The sequence below is a fragment of the Oryctolagus cuniculus genome, chromosome 8 (assembly GCF_964237555.1).
Source record: "Oryctolagus cuniculus chromosome 8, mOryCun1.1, whole genome shotgun sequence".
NCBI lineage: Eukaryota > Metazoa > Chordata > Mammalia > Lagomorpha > Leporidae > Oryctolagus > Oryctolagus cuniculus.
Genome location: NC_091439.1, coordinates 129483558 through 129501211, shown reverse-complemented (window position 1 = coordinate 129501211; position 17654 = coordinate 129483558). Strand labels below are relative to the sequence as shown.

The 17654-nt window shown below is 40.8% G+C and overlaps 1 long non-coding RNA gene across 1 annotated transcript in view; it reads right to left on the bottom strand.

Moving 5' to 3' along the window:
* Positions 1–17654, bottom strand: part of LOC138843602 (uncharacterized) — a 59442-nt gene that overhangs the window by 14735 nt on the left and 27053 nt on the right. The window contains exon 2 of the long non-coding RNA XR_011378548.1: positions 7312–7391. This is a non-coding gene — a long non-coding RNA (uncharacterized lncRNA). The remainder of the gene's footprint in view (positions 1–7311; positions 7392–17654) is intronic.

Below are 17654 nucleotides of genomic sequence, written 5' to 3'. Positions count from 1 at the left end.
GCTGAGAGCTGGATTGGGAGAGAAGCAGCTGGGACTCGAACCAGCGCCTAAGTGGGATTCCAGCACTGTAGGCAGAGGCTTCATCTACTGTGCCGCAGAGCCGGCCCCTAAACAAACAATTCTTTAAGGAAAGAAACAAATTCAGGGCATATGAGAGCAATTCAAAAAGTTCATGGCAAAAAGAATTAAAAGATATATTTATTTTATTGCAAAAATAATTTTGAAATCCATGCATAGGGTTTTTTTTTTTTTCATAATGCCCATTTTCCATGAACTTTTTCAAGACCTCTAGTACTACCCCGCAGTGATTGTAGGCTGAGAGGAAACTCGCCTGGGCACAGAGGCTGCTGAGAAAGCCGGATTATTTTCCAAGCAGACTTTTTCTATGGCCAAGTATTCCTGGGAGGAAAAGTTCCATCCAAGAAATCTAACTTTGATTGTTTATCTGCAATATGACTTACTGAACAAACATTATTAAAAGGTTATTATTCACTCTTCGGACTGCTTTTCACTATCACAAGACCACATTTTCTGAACTTTACACACTGATTCAACAGAAGTGATGAATCACACTGGCCATGGCTTCAACCTTTACGGAAGCTTTGTGACGCTTAACTAGTATTGGACTGGAAAATGAAAGGTGTTTGCTCTTCACTGAAATGACATATGGGCATGCTCTGGTCTGGAATCTTTTCAAAACTCCCATTACAATGACCACTACGGCTTTTAATGTAGGATCTGGGCAGCATGACTGTGGAGCAGAGGTGACCCAGACAGTCAGCCCTACACTCAGCATGCAGGATCCACCTGACCAAGCACAAGCGACTTAATCTTTCTGCATCTCAATTTTCCTACCTATTAAGAGGGTGTGATAACAGCTCCTGCCATTTGAGGGTCTCTTGAGAATTAATTGGCAGATAAATCACTAAGAACAGAAATAGGGGCTTAGAAAACAGCCCCTAAAAGTGAGGTGTTATTCAGTTTTATGAAGCACCAGTGCCAAAACTTGAATTCAACTCTAACTTCGGCTTCACAGCCCAGGACAACTGCTCTTCAGAGAGGGGGCAAAATTTCCACTGATTACAAATGACTATACATACGTGTGTGTGTGCATGTGTGTGAGTGGTTGTATAATTATCCCAAATTTCACAAATAAATTTGAATAAATTGATTATAAATTTATTCTATAATTATCCCAAATTTCATGAATAAATTTGAATATCAAAAGTTCATGAATGTAAATTTATTTTCTCTTAAACTCAGCATCATCTTTATTTGTAAATAGACTCTAACATGGTAAAAATTTTTATAAACTCACTTCCTTCATCAATGTACTGCCAGTTTTGCTTTTTTTTGGCAAAAAAAAAAAAACCCTCAAAAGTGTATTGCATTCATTATATCCAATTTGTTTCCTCCAGTTCTCTCCCTAAATCCCTAAAGTCCTCTTACTATGGTAGGTGGTGATCTCCACATGGCAGAATTCCATACCCAAATCTCACTGCTCATCTTACTGGACACATAAACTACTAGATACAGAACTACAATTTTGAAACTCATCTCCTCCCAGCTCACACTCACTCTTTGGGTCACAGCATCTGGTATAATGGTTTTAATTATAATCTTTGTTGAATCTGTATCTGAACCTGGCACTTGTTCCTGACGCCCAGATGCCTTTAACTAAGTACTTACATACTCTGTGAGTGGAAACTTCATTCTTATTAGTAGGGTTGGGGGGAGGATGGAAGACAATAGTGCACAGCTTCCCTGACTCTCCTTTTTCTCTCACACCTTACATAGTCATCACCCACCGAATTTATGCAGTAGCTTCTGCCTGGTCTTGCTGATTCACGCTTTGCTGCCCTTAAAGCACTGGGAATGCAGCTGTGAAGATGACTGTCAAAAATGGTGCCCTCTTGAGACCCGCCTTCCACTGATGTACAGGAACCATCATAAATTTGAAGTTGGATAAAGTAATGGACTAGGAAGTAAAATCACCCAAGAGGAGGTTTTGACAAGACCATTTCTTTGAGAAATAGCAAGAACAGTAGTAAGAAATAAATTAGGAGAATTGTGTATTTTCCCACGTGCTTTCAGAATGCAGATCAGAGATATTGTAGATGATAAGACATCTCTCTAGACTTACTAGTTTCTTTGGAATGCTAGAATTTTCTAGATGATTATAAAACTATCTGGAAAACTGTTTTTGTTGTTTCACCTCTATCAGTAACATTAATACATTATATTCTTTCAAATAATCATAAATGTCAACCTAGAATTCTCTTTGAATTTAAACAGCATGGGAGTTTTAAAATCCTCAATGAATAAAGAAATGGTAGTTACGTGTATTTTTATATTATTTATCCTAATTAGTCAATGCATTTAACAAACCCTATAGAAAGGAAGTCATTAAATGATCAGTTTATCAAGTTCAAAAACTATACATCTTTCATTAAATCATAAGATAAGAGAAATTGTGTTTGAGCAATGAGTCACACTCCTTTTAACAAGTCATGTGTTTCTGTAATTAGGTGGCGTGGAAAATGCAGAAAAGAATCCATTTACAGAGTTACTCAGGATGTCTCATTCTGGAGGTCACCCTCCTTGGCCAACAGAACTTCTCTCTCCTGTGGAATTCTTCCATCAGCAGAAATTCTTTGCAGTCAGAAGTAGCTCAGCCTGAATCATCTAAAAGGAAGGCATTACTGAATTTTTAAAGGTTTTTTAGGGTTTGTGCTGTCAGTCTCCCAGTCTCAGTCCCTTCTGAATAATCTCCAATGATTCATAAAGCTTTGCTGATAGATTATAGTATTTTTCGTCCCAGGAGGAGTACAAAGTGCTTCTTAGGGCCCATTTTCTTGACCAGCTTCACACGTAAGCACAACACATAGCTTTGAATGCATTCTTTCTCAATTACTCTTTTATTTATGTCCTCAGACATTCGGGTAATTGTACCAGATGGACCCAGAAAAAAATTAACAGTCCATGACAAGTCTCATGTACAAAACATAAAAGTAATTTGTAGACAAGATAATGTGTTCTCTGCACTCCTATTATGGATAAAGTTGGATCAACTTCACTCACAACTACAGTGGATTGACTTTTCCTCTTTATTGTGTGGCAATAGATAATAAAGTAACAGGGTGCCTCAGTATATTTTATCATGCTAGCCTTTCATTGAAACATTTGTGCTATTTTATTTTTAAATAGGCCAGAATTAAAAGCAATGTAATAATATTTTTCAAATTATAAAAAAGAAAGCATGTTAACCCTAGCAGACACATATCTGCTACTAATGGTTTTTAAAGACACATAGATCATACTGTAATTAAAGCTGCATCATTCTTCTGTGGTCACCCGGTCACAACTGCATCTTCTTGAATTATCATTCAGTTTTTCAGAGATTTTGAATATTCATTCATGCTCCTGGGGCAATCACTTAGATACCAGGCTCAAAATATCATTGTTATAAAGGGTAAGTAGGGAAACAGACACAGGTGGTAAAAGGTAGAGGCATTCGTGCCTGGGGGCAGGCACACCTTTTGTGTACCTTTCCTCACCTGCTGTTCTGACTTCTGGTGTTTAATCAGGCATGCAGCTCAGACATAGAAGAGTAAATATTCACAGCCGATAGAGTAATCTCTTCTCAGCAAAAAGGGTTCGACTCCAATGCTTAGTGAAGTGTGAATTACTAGCTTTGAAATGGGGAGTCACAACTGAACCTGTCACAGCTTAGACAGCCAGTAGAACATCTTCAGCATCTCACGCCTCTACAGTTCTGGTCTTATTTGATTCTGAGTATTGTGAATGCCAGGATGACTGTGACTATGCCGGATTTTCCCTCAAGATCCTGAAGGACTTCTAATTTCGTGACTTGATGGACATGGTCTTTTTCTTATATGTGAAATACTTCATAAAAGTTCACAGGAAAATGGAATTAGAAGATATGTTTATTCAGTACAAAAACATTCGCAATCCATACATAGTTTTTTTTGGTAATTTGCAATTTTCACAAATGTTTTGAAGACTCTTTATATGCATGAAAATGTAAACAGTTCAACAAATAGTATGGAAAAAAACTGTTCGTCAACAGTGGAGACAAGGGCTGTTCAAAGTCAACACATCTAAAGTGTCAATTTCACTTCCCACTTGAGATTCTTTTTCTCTGTGGTTTAGACAGACAGGTAGAAAGGATAAATCCAAGGTCCTCAGCTCCTCAGCTATGTGGCAGTTTATTTTCCTCGTACCCCATTTGGATTTGCAAGAAACTTCTTGGCTCAGAGTGGGACAGAAGACTGTCCTACAGGATCACATGCTTGGTGAGACCTTGTAACACTTGAGTGTGTCAACGTGTGAGACCCACTCCACAAAGCCATCATGACCGTGAACCTCTACTCACAAACGCCGTCCCTTTTTAAGACCCCTACAGTTTAACTCATTTGTAGCTCTGAGAGCTTTGCTTTTCCCCCTTGTAACAGGTGCTCTTCCAAGTACAGTTAAAAACTTATGGGAGGGCCGGCACTGCGGCTCACTAGGCTAATCCTCCGCCTGTGGCACCCGCACCCTGGGTTCTAGTACCGGTTGAGGCGCCGGATTCTGTCTTGGTTGCTCCTCTTCCAGTCCAGCTCTTTGCTGTGGCCTGGAAAAGCAGCGGAGGATGGCCCAAGTGCTTGGGCCCTGCACCTGCATGGGAGACCAGGAGGAAGCACCTGGCTCCTAGCTTCGGATCAGCGCAGCGCGCCGGCCATGGAGGCCATTTGGGGAGTGAACCAATGGAAGGAAGAACTTTCTGTCTCTCTCTCTCACTGTCTAACTCTGCCTGTCAAAAAAAAAAAAAAAAAAAAAGAACTTATGGGAGGCACTGGCGTTGTGGCAAAGTGGATAAAACCATGGCCTGCAACCCTGGCACCCCACACAAGCACACTGGTTCCTTGTGGATGTTTGAGGGAGTGAACCAGCAGATAGATGACATCTCTCTCTGTCTCTCTCTCTCCCCTCCCCTCTTTCCCTCTGTAACTCTTCCAAATAAATAAATAAATCTTAAAAAAAAAACCACAAAGGGGATGTGTTTGCTGTTACACCCCCTTATTAGTCTCATGTTTGAACCTGTATCTTAACCCTCCAGCTTTGTTTCTTGTGGTATCCTGTTTACTGCTTAGAGCTAAATGGAAGCCAATGTAATAATTTCTGATTTAAAGTTTCCAATGTTTGGTTTCATGAGACTTGATTTGCACCTATAAATAACACATTTTTAACTTTTTAAACATATTTGCTTGTTTGAAAAGCAAAATGACAAAGAGAGAAAGAGACAAAGAGAAAAAGAGAGAAGGAGAAATCTTATATCCACTGGTTCACTCCCAAAATGGCCCTAACCAGTGGGCCTGGGTGTGAACTCAAATGTCCACAACCACTGGGGCTGGACTGAGCTGAAGCCAGGAGCCAGGAACTCCATCCAGGTCTCCAACATGCATGGCCGGAGGGTGAACCAACGGCAAAGGAAGACCTTTCTCTCTGTCTCTCTCTCTCACTGTCCACTCTGCCTGTCAAAAAAAAAAAAAAAAAAAAAAAGATTACAGACATGTTACAAAAATAAGTCAAATTCCCACTGGCTTTTTCCCCAGCTTTCCCAGTTTACATTTTATAAGATAATACTGAAGTTATCACAAGGATACTAATCATAACGCTATTCCTGAATCACTATTGGGATTATACCAGGTTTTCTGGAAGTATTCTTTTGTTTTCCTCTTCCAAGAACTAATGTAGGATTCTACACTGCATTTATTTTCCAAGTCTTTTAATCTCTTCTAATCGGTGATGGTTGCTTAGTCTTTATTTAAGATCTTGAGACTGATGAAGAATCACATCAATTGTATGTAGAATGTCCCTCAATACGGAACTGTATATTTTTCTTGAATAGGTTCAGAATGGATCTTGTTAGGAGGGACAACATGTGTGCAATGTACCCCTCTAACGTGCACCCTAGGAGAGGAGACATGATGTGGACATGTCATTCCTGGTGAGGGTGAGAGTCACTTAGTCACCACGCACTTAGCTCACTTGTGTTTTGCAGATTTCTTCACCGTGAAGATGCTATGACTCTCTTTGCAATTAACAAATATTTACTGAGTGCAAACACTCTGAGGACATCCAGTCATCCTGTTGCTCTTTAAATTTTCTATCACGATTTGAATATCTACAGTGGATTTTACCTGCAGGATTATTCCTGTGGTGTTGTATGATGATATTTTTCTAATTCTGTTATTCTTTCTAAATTTTCTCTTACTGATTTCCAAAAATTATTCTTTTTGGAAGAGATGTCTTTTTAAACCATTTTACTGATACATTTATCCGTACAGCAAAGACAAGAGGGTATGTATTTCATTCTTGATTTATAATCCATTATCATGATTAATAGTTGAGTAGCTCAAAAGTTTCTATCTTTGGCCACTGGGAACACTTCCACCTTGACTCTTATTTTTAGCATTGCCTTTAGTGTAAGCTTTTCCTAACTTTGAGCTGGAACAAGATACACTAGTCTCATCCAGTATTTTTTCCTATCCCAACCCTGGAATTAACTGCTTCTTAAAGGATCTCTGATTCCTTCGAATGAAAGTTAAGATCAAGATTTGAATGTTAGGTATACTCCTTGTTACTGGGATGTCATTGCTCCTAAGTCCCTTCAGAGTACAAAGCAAAGTAATTTTTTTTATACACTAACCCAATTATCTTTACCCATCTATATGTATTTCTTGTCATATAAATGTATGTAACTATATCTTTCTATCACTATCCTCTAGCTTCATTCCAATAACTCTGACCTAATGGACATCACAATTCCAGCAACTTCCTCATTATTTATAACTTCTCTCTTGAATAATAAAACCATAACTATCAATATGTGAAATACACCTTCTTATTTTTTCAATGCTACCATTCAAGTAGTTTAAAATTCACTAAGATATTGCCCCATGAGAAACACCTTCACCCAGAAGAGCACATTTTCTGGATGCTTTTCTTTTCTAATTTTACAATCGTCTACCAAAATACTACAACCTGTCCTTTACCTTCAATTACTTTATTGTGGTTATGATATTCATTTTCAATATGTAATTTTCTAGCATAGTATAATTTGCTTCAAACTTCATGCCCTGTTGGGTTCCCCTCACATTCAAGATGATTTTGTTAAAGTTCCTAGTAATAAAATAGATTACCTGTAGTATACAATTTTGAATTTTGAGTCATGTGTCCAATACATTCTCTTATAGAAGACTTTCATCATCCAGAAACTCTTTCACATCCCACATTTGCACTCACCTACTGTGCCCAGACTCTAAACTCTAGCAAATGTTGAACTATTTTCATTTCCTGTAGGGCCAGCTTTTCCAGAATGTCATCTAAATGAAATCAGAGACAACGAAAACTTTTGAATTGGGCTTCTTTAACTTAGTAGAATGCATTTAACACTTACCCATGTTGCTGTATTAGCCCATAATTCTTTTTATTGTTAAGTGGTTATCTGTTCTATGGATGTAATATAATTTATCTATTTTGTCTGAAAGATATCTTGGTTGTTTCCTGATTTTAGTGATCAAGAATAAAGCTCCTATAAATATTCATAAGAAAAATTCTGAATAAAGAGAAGCTTCCTTTTCTTTTGAGTAAATACTTAACAGTAACATACTCATACTAAGGCAACAGTATGCTTATAAGAAACCAGCAACCTCCCTCTGTCACTATGCCTTTCAAATAAATAAATCTTTAAAAAAAAAAGAAACCAACAATTTTTCTAAAGTGGCTGTATAATTTTATATTCTTACAACCAATGTATTAAAGTAGTATATCATTGTAGTTTCACTTCACATTTATTTATGGATAATGAAATTGGTCATCTTTTTTATATGCTCATTTGTCATACCTTTTTGGGAGATGTGTCTATAAAGCTTGAAATTTTTAATAATTATTGTCTTTTACATATTCTAGATGAATTTGTCCACAAGAAATGTAATTTACAAATATTTATTCCCATTCTGTAACTTTTCATTACCTTAGCAGAACTGAGCAGAAGTTTCTAATTTTTACAAAGCCCAATTTATTTATTTTGCCTTATACCTCATATTTTGTTGTTATGTCTAAACATTCTTTGTCTAGCCCAAATCACACATATCAGAATTTCTCCTATATTTTCTTCTAGAAGTTCTAAACTTGCATTTCTACTTATATGGTCAATGATAGCTACGTTAAATTTTGTGTAAGGTATAAGATACTGTCGAGCTTAATTTTTGAATGTGATGACAACTATTCTAGTGTAAGTTGGGGGGAAACTATTATTTCTCCATTGAATTGTCATTGCAAACTTTGCCAAAAATTTCTTATCTGTATATGAGTCCATTGTGAATTTCCTATTCTGTTCCGCCAATCTATTTTTATAGATTTCCAACCAATACCACACTTTTGTTAGCATCATGGCTTTATAATCCTTCTTAAGATCAATTAGCATTATTCCTTTAGTTTTTTCCTTCTTAAAATTTGTTTCAGCTATTCAAAGTACTTTATATTTCCACAAAAAAAAAAAAACTAAGATAAAATTATCAAGATCTACAAAGTGGAATTGTGACTGCAATTTTGCAGAAACCATCAACCAATTTATGGAGACTCGACATCATAACAATATAAAGCCTTCCAGGCATAGAAATAATATGGCTTCATTTCTACGGGCCTTCTTTAATTACTGTCAGCATGATTTTGCTTCTTCTTTTCCAATATGTATGCTTTCTAATTCTTTTGATTCTCCTGTTTCACTGCTTAGGATTTTCAGGAAGACACTAAGGAAGTTCTGAGAGGGGCCATTCTTGCCTTGTTCCCAATTTAGGGCAGGCTGCGGCAGGGGAGCAGGGAGATGAATGCATTCAGTTCTACTGTTGTGGGCAATGAGATCCCCAACTGGGTTTGTTCCAGATTCCAAGTTTGCAGACAGATATTATATATATATATATATATATATACACACACACACACACACACATATATATATATGAAAAACAGAGACAATAAAGGTGGAACTCTCATCCACTGCTTCACTCTTCAAATGCCCACAACAGCTGGGACTGGAACAGGACAAAGCCAGAAGCCAGAAACTCAATCTGGGTCTTCCCCATGGGTAGCAGGGATTCCAGTACTTGATTCATCACCTGCTGTCTCCCAGGGTAGGCATGAGCAGGAAGCTGGAATCGGGAGTGGAGCCAGGACTTGAATGCATCTCATAATAACTCAAGCTTGCAACATATCAATAAATAATTAACTCACAAAGTATGAAGCGGCAGACTCTAGGTGACTTTCTACAATGTCCAGCGAGGAACAAAAATGAATTGAAATCAGGCCTGCCGTGTGCTAGTGAGATGTGCTCCTCATCTGGAGAGAAGGGGCAGAAAGGAGAGGAGGAGGAGTCTTCCCTGCCAGCCCCTTGTTTATCACAGCGCTGGAAGCGGGCAAGCACAGACCATTCCTGGTCACATGCTGTTCCCTCCAACTTTCTCTCACTTGATTAGATGCATGCTTTTTTCCTACCCTTCCTCTCCTAGTCAGAATATGGCCAACCACACAGAACAAAGATGCATTGTGCATAGAAGTGGCTGTTATTTGCAGATGTATTTCCCATGAGGTGGAGGAACTGAAGCTAGTCACATTTAAGCATTGACACTTTTATGGAGTTTTGAGAGGGAGCATCCCCCAAGTCACAAAAGAAAAAGAAAGAAGAGAGCCTCTTCAAAGATCAAGGGTGCTGGAAAACCATCACCTTGTTGAGATGCCTTTCACGTGGACTCTGTTGACAACAGTATAAGCACATCTAGCAAAAAGAGAAAAGGCTGATTTGCTTGATTATAAATCTGTTAAAGAGATCTTTGGGGGTGAAATGAACATACGCAGAAAAATCAGTGATGGGAGAGTATTAGAGTGAAGCAAAAGCATCAGTTTTAGTGAAGGAAATGGAACAATTTAAGTGTTTATAGTTTTTTTTTCTAGTGAATACCTCTCTGCACATTAACAATTTCATTTTCTAATTGTTATATAACCCTCTTGATCATTAACCACTTTCTTTCTACTGTTTATAAATGAACATTTCTAATGCTCACTTTATAGAATGTAAACCATGTATCCTAATGTGTACATGTGTATGTGTGTGTGAGTTTGTATGTGTGCGCACCAATCCATAACTGCTTCCCATTCAACAAAGCATACTGACATGGCAGAAATTTTCATTTTAATATAAAGTACCATATGAATTTTGATGAGTTTTCATCTCTTAGGCATATGATCTCATTTTTTGTTAAATTACCAAAATTTAACTGTTACTCTGTCCATCATTGCAGCCAATACATTTTTTAAATGAAGCATAACCTCTGCCTCACGTGTGAAACGCGGGGCCGGGTGCATTTCCCAAACAGGAGAACTCACTGAGAGCCTGTACTGAAGCTGCCTCACATCTAACCTTTTCAAAATTTTAAGTCTTTATATGTTTTATCACCTCTGGATTAATTCATGTGTAGTGGGCCTTTCAACAGCTTAAAAGGTTATTAGCTCATATACGAATATAAAGTTTCCTTAATTTTTTGAAATATGAGAATAATAGCAAACAAAGAATATTTTCAACAGACTAACAGCTACACCAGTGGAGTCCTAGGTTTAAAGTCAGAATAACACTGTTATCCTGGGCGGCCAATTATTAAGCCAGTAGCTTTGTATAAATATTGAGGCATCATTTTTCATATATAATAGAGAACCAGGAAAAGTTACCTTGTCTGACACAGTCTTGTTGATACCACCAAATGAGATAAAGTGTATAAAGGTGCTATTCAAATCATAGTAGTTTCCCTCACCTCAAAAAACATGATTTGCAAATTTTACACACTATTTTAGTTGGTACTTAAATGCGCTCATTAGGCTCAAATGTCATATCAATTATTAAATAATGCATTTATGCTTATTATATTTAAATGTCATGACAGTTATTTATAAATAATATACTACTGATGAAATAAAAAGGGAGTAACAGCATCTTAGTATTAATCAGATCGTTTGTAAGGAAAGCTGAGCAGTAGTTTAGATCTGCTCACGACATTGTTATGCGCCCGACACCTTGCATTTACCTTTAAAGATAAGAAAATAGCACAACAGGGCTGGCACCGTGGCTCACTAGGCTAATCCTCCGCCTAGCGACGCCGGCACACCGGGTTCTAGTCCCAGTCGGGGCGCCGGATTCTGTCCCGGTTGCCCCTCTTCCAGGCCAACTCTCTGCTGTGGCCAGGGAGTGCAGTGGAGGATGGCCCAGGTGCTTGGGCCCTGCACCCGATGGGAGACCAGGAAAAGCACCTGGCTCCTGGCTCCTGGCTCCTGCCATCGGATCAGCGCGGTGCGCCGGACGCAGCGCGCCGGACGCGGCGGCCATTGGAGGGTGAACCAACGGTAAAGGAAGACCTTTCTCTCTGTCTCTCTCTCTCTCAGTGTCCACTCTGCCTGTCAAAAAAAAAAAAAAAAAAAAAAGAAAAGAAAAGAAAATAGCACAACAGACTTCACCGAGGACCCTGCAGGTCATATGGAAAGGTGAATCACCAAGTAGTAAGTCAGAGTGATCCTATCTGGAGCAACGTCTTATGACAACTCAAATTTATATATGACTAGGAGCAGAACTTGTATTTGGATTACATTTATAGTCATAACAGGTATGATATGGAATCAGTCCAGATGTCTACCAACCGATGACTAGATATAGAAATTGTGGTATATGTACACTATGGAATACTACTCAGCCATAACAAAGAATCAACTCCTGTCTTTTGCACAAAATGGATGCAACTGGAAACCATTATACTTAGTGAAATAAGCCAGTCCCCAAAAGACAAATACCATATGTTTACCTGATCTGTCCTAACTAATAACATAACATAAAAAATGTAATGTATATAAAGCAAAATGGACATTTTGAGAATTATTGCTTACAGTCCTTGTCTCTACTGTGAAGGAACAGTGTTTTTTTTTTTTTCTTGCTACTTGTTGAATTCTTTAGTAGAGAGTTAAGCTTACAACTATAAAATTAACTGAAAATATGTCATTGTGAAAATTAAAAGGAATTATAAGAAAGGAAGGAAGAGAGAGGGTAGGAGCATGGGCAGGAGGGAGAATAGGGTGGGAAGTTTCACTAAGCTCCTAAATCCATATATAAGAAATACATGAAATCTCTTCACCTTATATAAATTAAATAAATCAATAAGAATTCAAATTGAAACGACAGGCATTAGATCCTACTTTGCCTTAGAGGAGTGATACTACTTCCAACCCTGTCCATTTTCAAAGCAAGGAAAATAAAATCATCTTCGCATACACATGCACATAGTATTTTTCACTGTCATGCTGAACAGTGTACTTGTTCTTCCAATTTTCCAGTTGGCCCTGTGGCCACAAAAACGTAAGATCCTTCAATGGACAGGGCGCTGCTTTGGCGGTGTTACATTCTGAAAACACACCTGAAGCAACAGCCTGTGGCTCTTTCAGTTTCACTGGGGGACGTTCAGCTGTGTCTCAGGAGAACCAGCAGGTCAGATTAGATGCAGTCAGCGGAGCAGCTGCCCTCGTGGAGCGCGCGCTGTTTGGCCGGGTCCAGGTCCGCGTTACATGTCCGCTGGGGCTCTCAACGAGTCGCCCTGCCAACTGCAGTTTTTTTCCTTTCATTCTTTCCCTTGCTCCAGCGTCACCTCTGGAACTCAAATCAGCTATCAATATCTTGCTTAAGGCTTTTCTTTTTTTTTCTTTTTTCTTTTTCTTTTTTTCTTTTTTCTTTTTTTTTTTTTTTTTTGACAGGCAGAGTGGACAGTGAGAGACAGAGAGAAAGGTCTTCCATTTCCGTTGGTTCACCCCACAATGGCCACTGCAGCTGGTGCACTGTGCTGATCCGAGGCCAGGAGCCAGGTGCTTCTCCTGGTCTCCCATGGGGTGCAGGGCCTAAGCACTTGGGCCATCCTCCACTGCACTCCCTGGCCACAGCAGAGAGCTGGCCTGGAAGAGGGGCAACTGGGCCAGAATCCGGCACCCTGACCGGGACTAGAACCTGGTGTGCCGGTGCCGCAGGCCGGGGATTAGCCTAGTGAGCCGCGGTGCCAGCCTCTTGCTCAAGACTTTTAACATCCCATAGTAATCTTGTACCTGCCACCCCTAACTCTATTTTCTACTCATATACAACTAGCATATCATGCCTGTGCCCTCACTTTCCAGATCACTTGCTTGTTCACACACCTATAAGGGAGAAATTGCTGCTCTGTCAACTATGAACAGCTGTTCCCCAACCTTCTTTTTCAGGCTAATTTTTCTCTCTTATTTACTTATTATTGTTTCTCCAATATGATAAATATAATGATGGAAAGAATCAACTTAATTCATATATGCTCTGTATTTGCAAAAAAAATTTTAAAAACTTCTATTATCTCATATGTAAAGCCAGTTTATTCAGTCAAAATTTTCACTAAATGATTTTTAAATCAACCATTTAATACAAGTGACATCACTAATAAAATGGAATAGTTTAAAAAGAAGATTCAGTACATAGACAATCTTGGTCAAGATCTGACACAACTTATGCAGACAAAGAATATAAAATACAATTTGAAAGATAAAAGAATGAAGCCCTAGAGCAATTACTTGGCACAACAATGCATTATAAAACAATACACTCTGTGGCACAGCTAAATTCCCAATTTGAGGAACGGGTGCCAAACTGGGAAAATAGAAGGTACTAACTACAAACAGCACCATTGTGAGTGCGAGGATGTTAGGGAGAGAAGAGCTCAAGGCAGATTAGCTTTGTCATGGGACTCAGAAGCACTTGTACAGGAATGAACTTGAACTCTGTAAGATGCAGACTGTGCTTTTCCCTTAATTACAGGTACCTTTCAAACAGGCGTTTAAGAAGTTCACTGAAAACATGGCCATCTCACAATCATCATGAGGCTTTTGGTCTTCTTCAAACAGCGAACTCCATGTTTCTTAGCATCCGCGAAATCGAGTTTGAAACGAGTTTAATTCCGAGCTAGCGAACACTGTTCTTAATCCTCCCATGAGCACTTGGGTGTTGGCGTGTGTATGTTTAAGTAGAAATTATGGTCTACTCCTTTCTCGTTAATTAACCAACCTTCTACTGTCTGAGAGCTTTGTCTCCAGCTAAGATGATACTGCTGAACAGAAAGCTCGCCTGGTCTGACTGTGATCCTATGGTGCCCAGCCTGGGCCAGCTCTGTCTAAAATAAATGGGCCATGTGGACCCAAAGCCTGCCCTCACTGCTCTGCCATTTTATTGCTGGCAAGAGGGAGAATTTCCATGGCCTGTCACTCTGGTTTTGGCTTGCCCCTGCAGCTATGAATGCAAGCTAAATAATCTCTGCCCACCTGGATGACCCACATGTGTATAAATCTCATAACCCAAATTCAAACGTTTTCAGTTTCCTCCAATGTGATTCTAGGGTCCTTTATGTGCAAAAACAGGCTGTGCTGCTTATAATTTGTGTGAATGGCATGAACTCTCCCCCCAAAAGTTTCCTTTTCACTTTCTGTGAAGTACTCTCCAACTCCTAAGAAAACGCTTCCTGCTGTTAACAAGACACGTGTTTTTCATTTGTTTCCTATATTTTTCTACTCTTGGTTTCGGGTGCATCAGTTTCCTGTCTAAAATAGTAGATGTCAACATTATGAAAGCCGATAGGTGAAATAAACACAACCAAATTAGCGGTCTACGATTAACATACAATTAGGGCCTTCATTTAATAGACTTGTGTGTGTCTTAGAGTAATTAAAACAAATAAGGGACTGGTGTTTGGCACATTGGTTAAAACTTCATTTGAACACCTGCATTCCACACCTGAGGGCCTGGTTTGAGTCCTGGTTCTTCCACTTCCAATCCAGACTGAAGCCAATATGCTCTGGGAGGCAGCAGGTAACGGGTCAGGTACTTGGATTCCTGCCATCCACATGAGAGGCTCGAATTTAGTTCCAACTCCAGCTGCTGCCTGGCCCAATCCTGGATGTTGCAGGCATTTGGAGGCTAAACTTATGCATGGAAGTTCTCCTGCCTCTCTGCTTTTAAAATACAAGTCAAAATATTTTTAAATGTTTCATTAAAAAGAATAGATTGTCCGTAACTATGACATTTGTCGTTCCCCCACGAAGAGGGGGAGCGACATAATGGTGCCATGATTCAGATAGGAAACCTAGGAGGGAAGAAGCAGGAAGAAGTGGGAAAATACCGGAGAGAGAGACTAGCAAAGAGCCTAGGGAAAAGCCGGATGGAAAAGGTGCCGGAAGAAGCTATCAAAAGCCTAGGCATAGACTCGGATACGGACTACGGGGGGAAGCTGGGAGAAATCTCTAAGGTTGAAAGCGAAAGTGAAACCTACAAGAAACTTAGACTCGGATACGGACTGTGGGGAGAAGCCAGGAGAAATGAGAGGGGAATATTGTTGGAAGAAAAGTTAGGAAACATACCGGGTAGAGAAAAAAAATGTTAGGGAGGATGAAGCCATGGGGGCAGGCCGAGGTGGAGACGTAAGCTATCTTGGGATTGTCAAGTCAGCCCGGGGAACAAAAGGCAAAAATCTGGAACCAGAGGCGGAGACGTGGGCCAGGTTGGAATCCATCAGATTAGCCCGGGGAGCAAAAGATGGGAAGCCAAACCGAAAGGTGCAGACGTGAGCTAGGTTGAATTCGCCAGGTTAGCCCGGGGAACTTAGACTGAATACCAGTGGCGGAAACGTGAGCTAGGCTGTGTGACTCGCGGAAGCCTCCGTGCGCAGAGAGAGCGCGCGGGGCACGAATGGGGAGAGCGCCCGAGGCGCAAGTAGTAGGAAACGCGGGGCTAGCGCGAAGGCCGTGGTACGGGCACAAAGGGCATGGAGACCGCGGAGTGCGCAGAGCCTGGAAGCCGCCGCGGGTGAGGCACCGAGAAGCAGCCTCGGGGCGGGTGCCGGGAAACCGCGGGGATAAGAGAAACAGAAGTTTAGAAGTAAAATGAGAGAAATAGGAATGCTGGCAGAAAGAAGTAAAATAGGAGAAATAGGAATGCCCGGAGATAGAGAAATAGAGAAAAATAAGGCCTCCCCACAACATGGCAATGAGAGGGCTTGGATTCGGTCTGCCTGATCAGTAAGACGATAAGCACCTGCAGGCGGCTTGCAGCTTATGCGCCGCAGGTCACCAAAGACAGGCACGTTATCAACACCAATAAGTCTTCCCACAAGACGGCAATGAGAGGGCTTGGATTCGGTTTGCCTGATTGATAGGGCTTGTAAGCACCTGCAGGCAGTTCTAGCAGAGCAGAGCATGCGCTGCAGGGCACCGAACACAGGCACGCATCAGCGCCTAAAAACCTCCTCACAACATGGCAAAGAGAGGACCCGGATTCGGTTTGCCTGACTGGTAGGGCTTGTAAGCACCTGTGGGCAACTCCAGCAAGCAGAGCAGAGTGTGTGCCGCGGGGCACTGAAGACAGGCGCATATCAACGCCAAAAAATAAGAAAGGGGGATCTGTGGGGAGCAACTGGGAGCAACTCGGACTAGACTGTTACTGGAATTAAGACTTATTCTATGCATCTGCTCTCCCACAATATGGCGCTGGGAGAGGAGGAAACAGCTTCTACACAGCTGCCTCCAGTTCAACCAATAAACAGCAGGAGCTGCTCCTGATTGGAGTAGAGCAGCATACTCGGCGTGTGGGTAGCAGAGTTGGGATTGGAGGAAGAGGACTATAAAGGAGGAGAGAGACAACATGCACCAGGAACATCTATCTGAAGGAACACCTGTGCAGCCCCCGAGAGAGCCAGCCGGTGGTGTGCCGCTCCCCCGCGGAAGTGGGGAAAGTGGCAGGGGGAACCGCCCTTCCACGGAGGTGGAAGGGACGGTAGCCAACCCGGGAAGAACCAGCAGCAAACCCGGGGAGGGCCGAGCAGACCAAAGAACAGCGCAGGGTCCTGTGTTGTTCCTCCACGAAGACGGGGAGCGACATAATGGTGCCGTGACTCAGATATGAAACCTAGGCAGGGTCCTGTGTCGTTCCTCCACGAAGACGGGGAGCGACATAATGGTGCCGTGACTCGGATATGAAGCCTAGGCAGGGTTTAGTGTCGTTCCTCCATGAAGAGGGGGAGCGACAGACATTCATAACTTAACTTATATAACTTAAATAAATTTTTAAAAAATTTTTAAAAAGAGTAGATTTTCACTGTTATTTATCTGGCAAAAAAAAATGTTGAAACCTTTCATTCAACTTATCACACTTGCTTTCTTATGGACTCTCCCACCAGGTGCAAGGGACCATCTTCCCAGCTCCTAACTTCAACCCCGTGATGGATGCCCAAATGCTGGGGGGTGCACTCCAGGGATTTGGTAAGTCTAACCATTTTACTAAAATGTTTTTTGGCTTCCCCTTGTTTTAAGACTCTCCTGTGTTTGTAAAATAGCAGATTTGTTGTAATGAGGCTAACAAGCAGAATGACAAGAAAAGTCACCAAAATGGACAACAGCAACGGACAGATGTGAGCTCAGCATGTTTGTCCAAAACCCTCCAGGGCCTCACTGCTAACTACTAAACCCCGCGGACTCGATGGAGCACCTTTCTTGGCCTC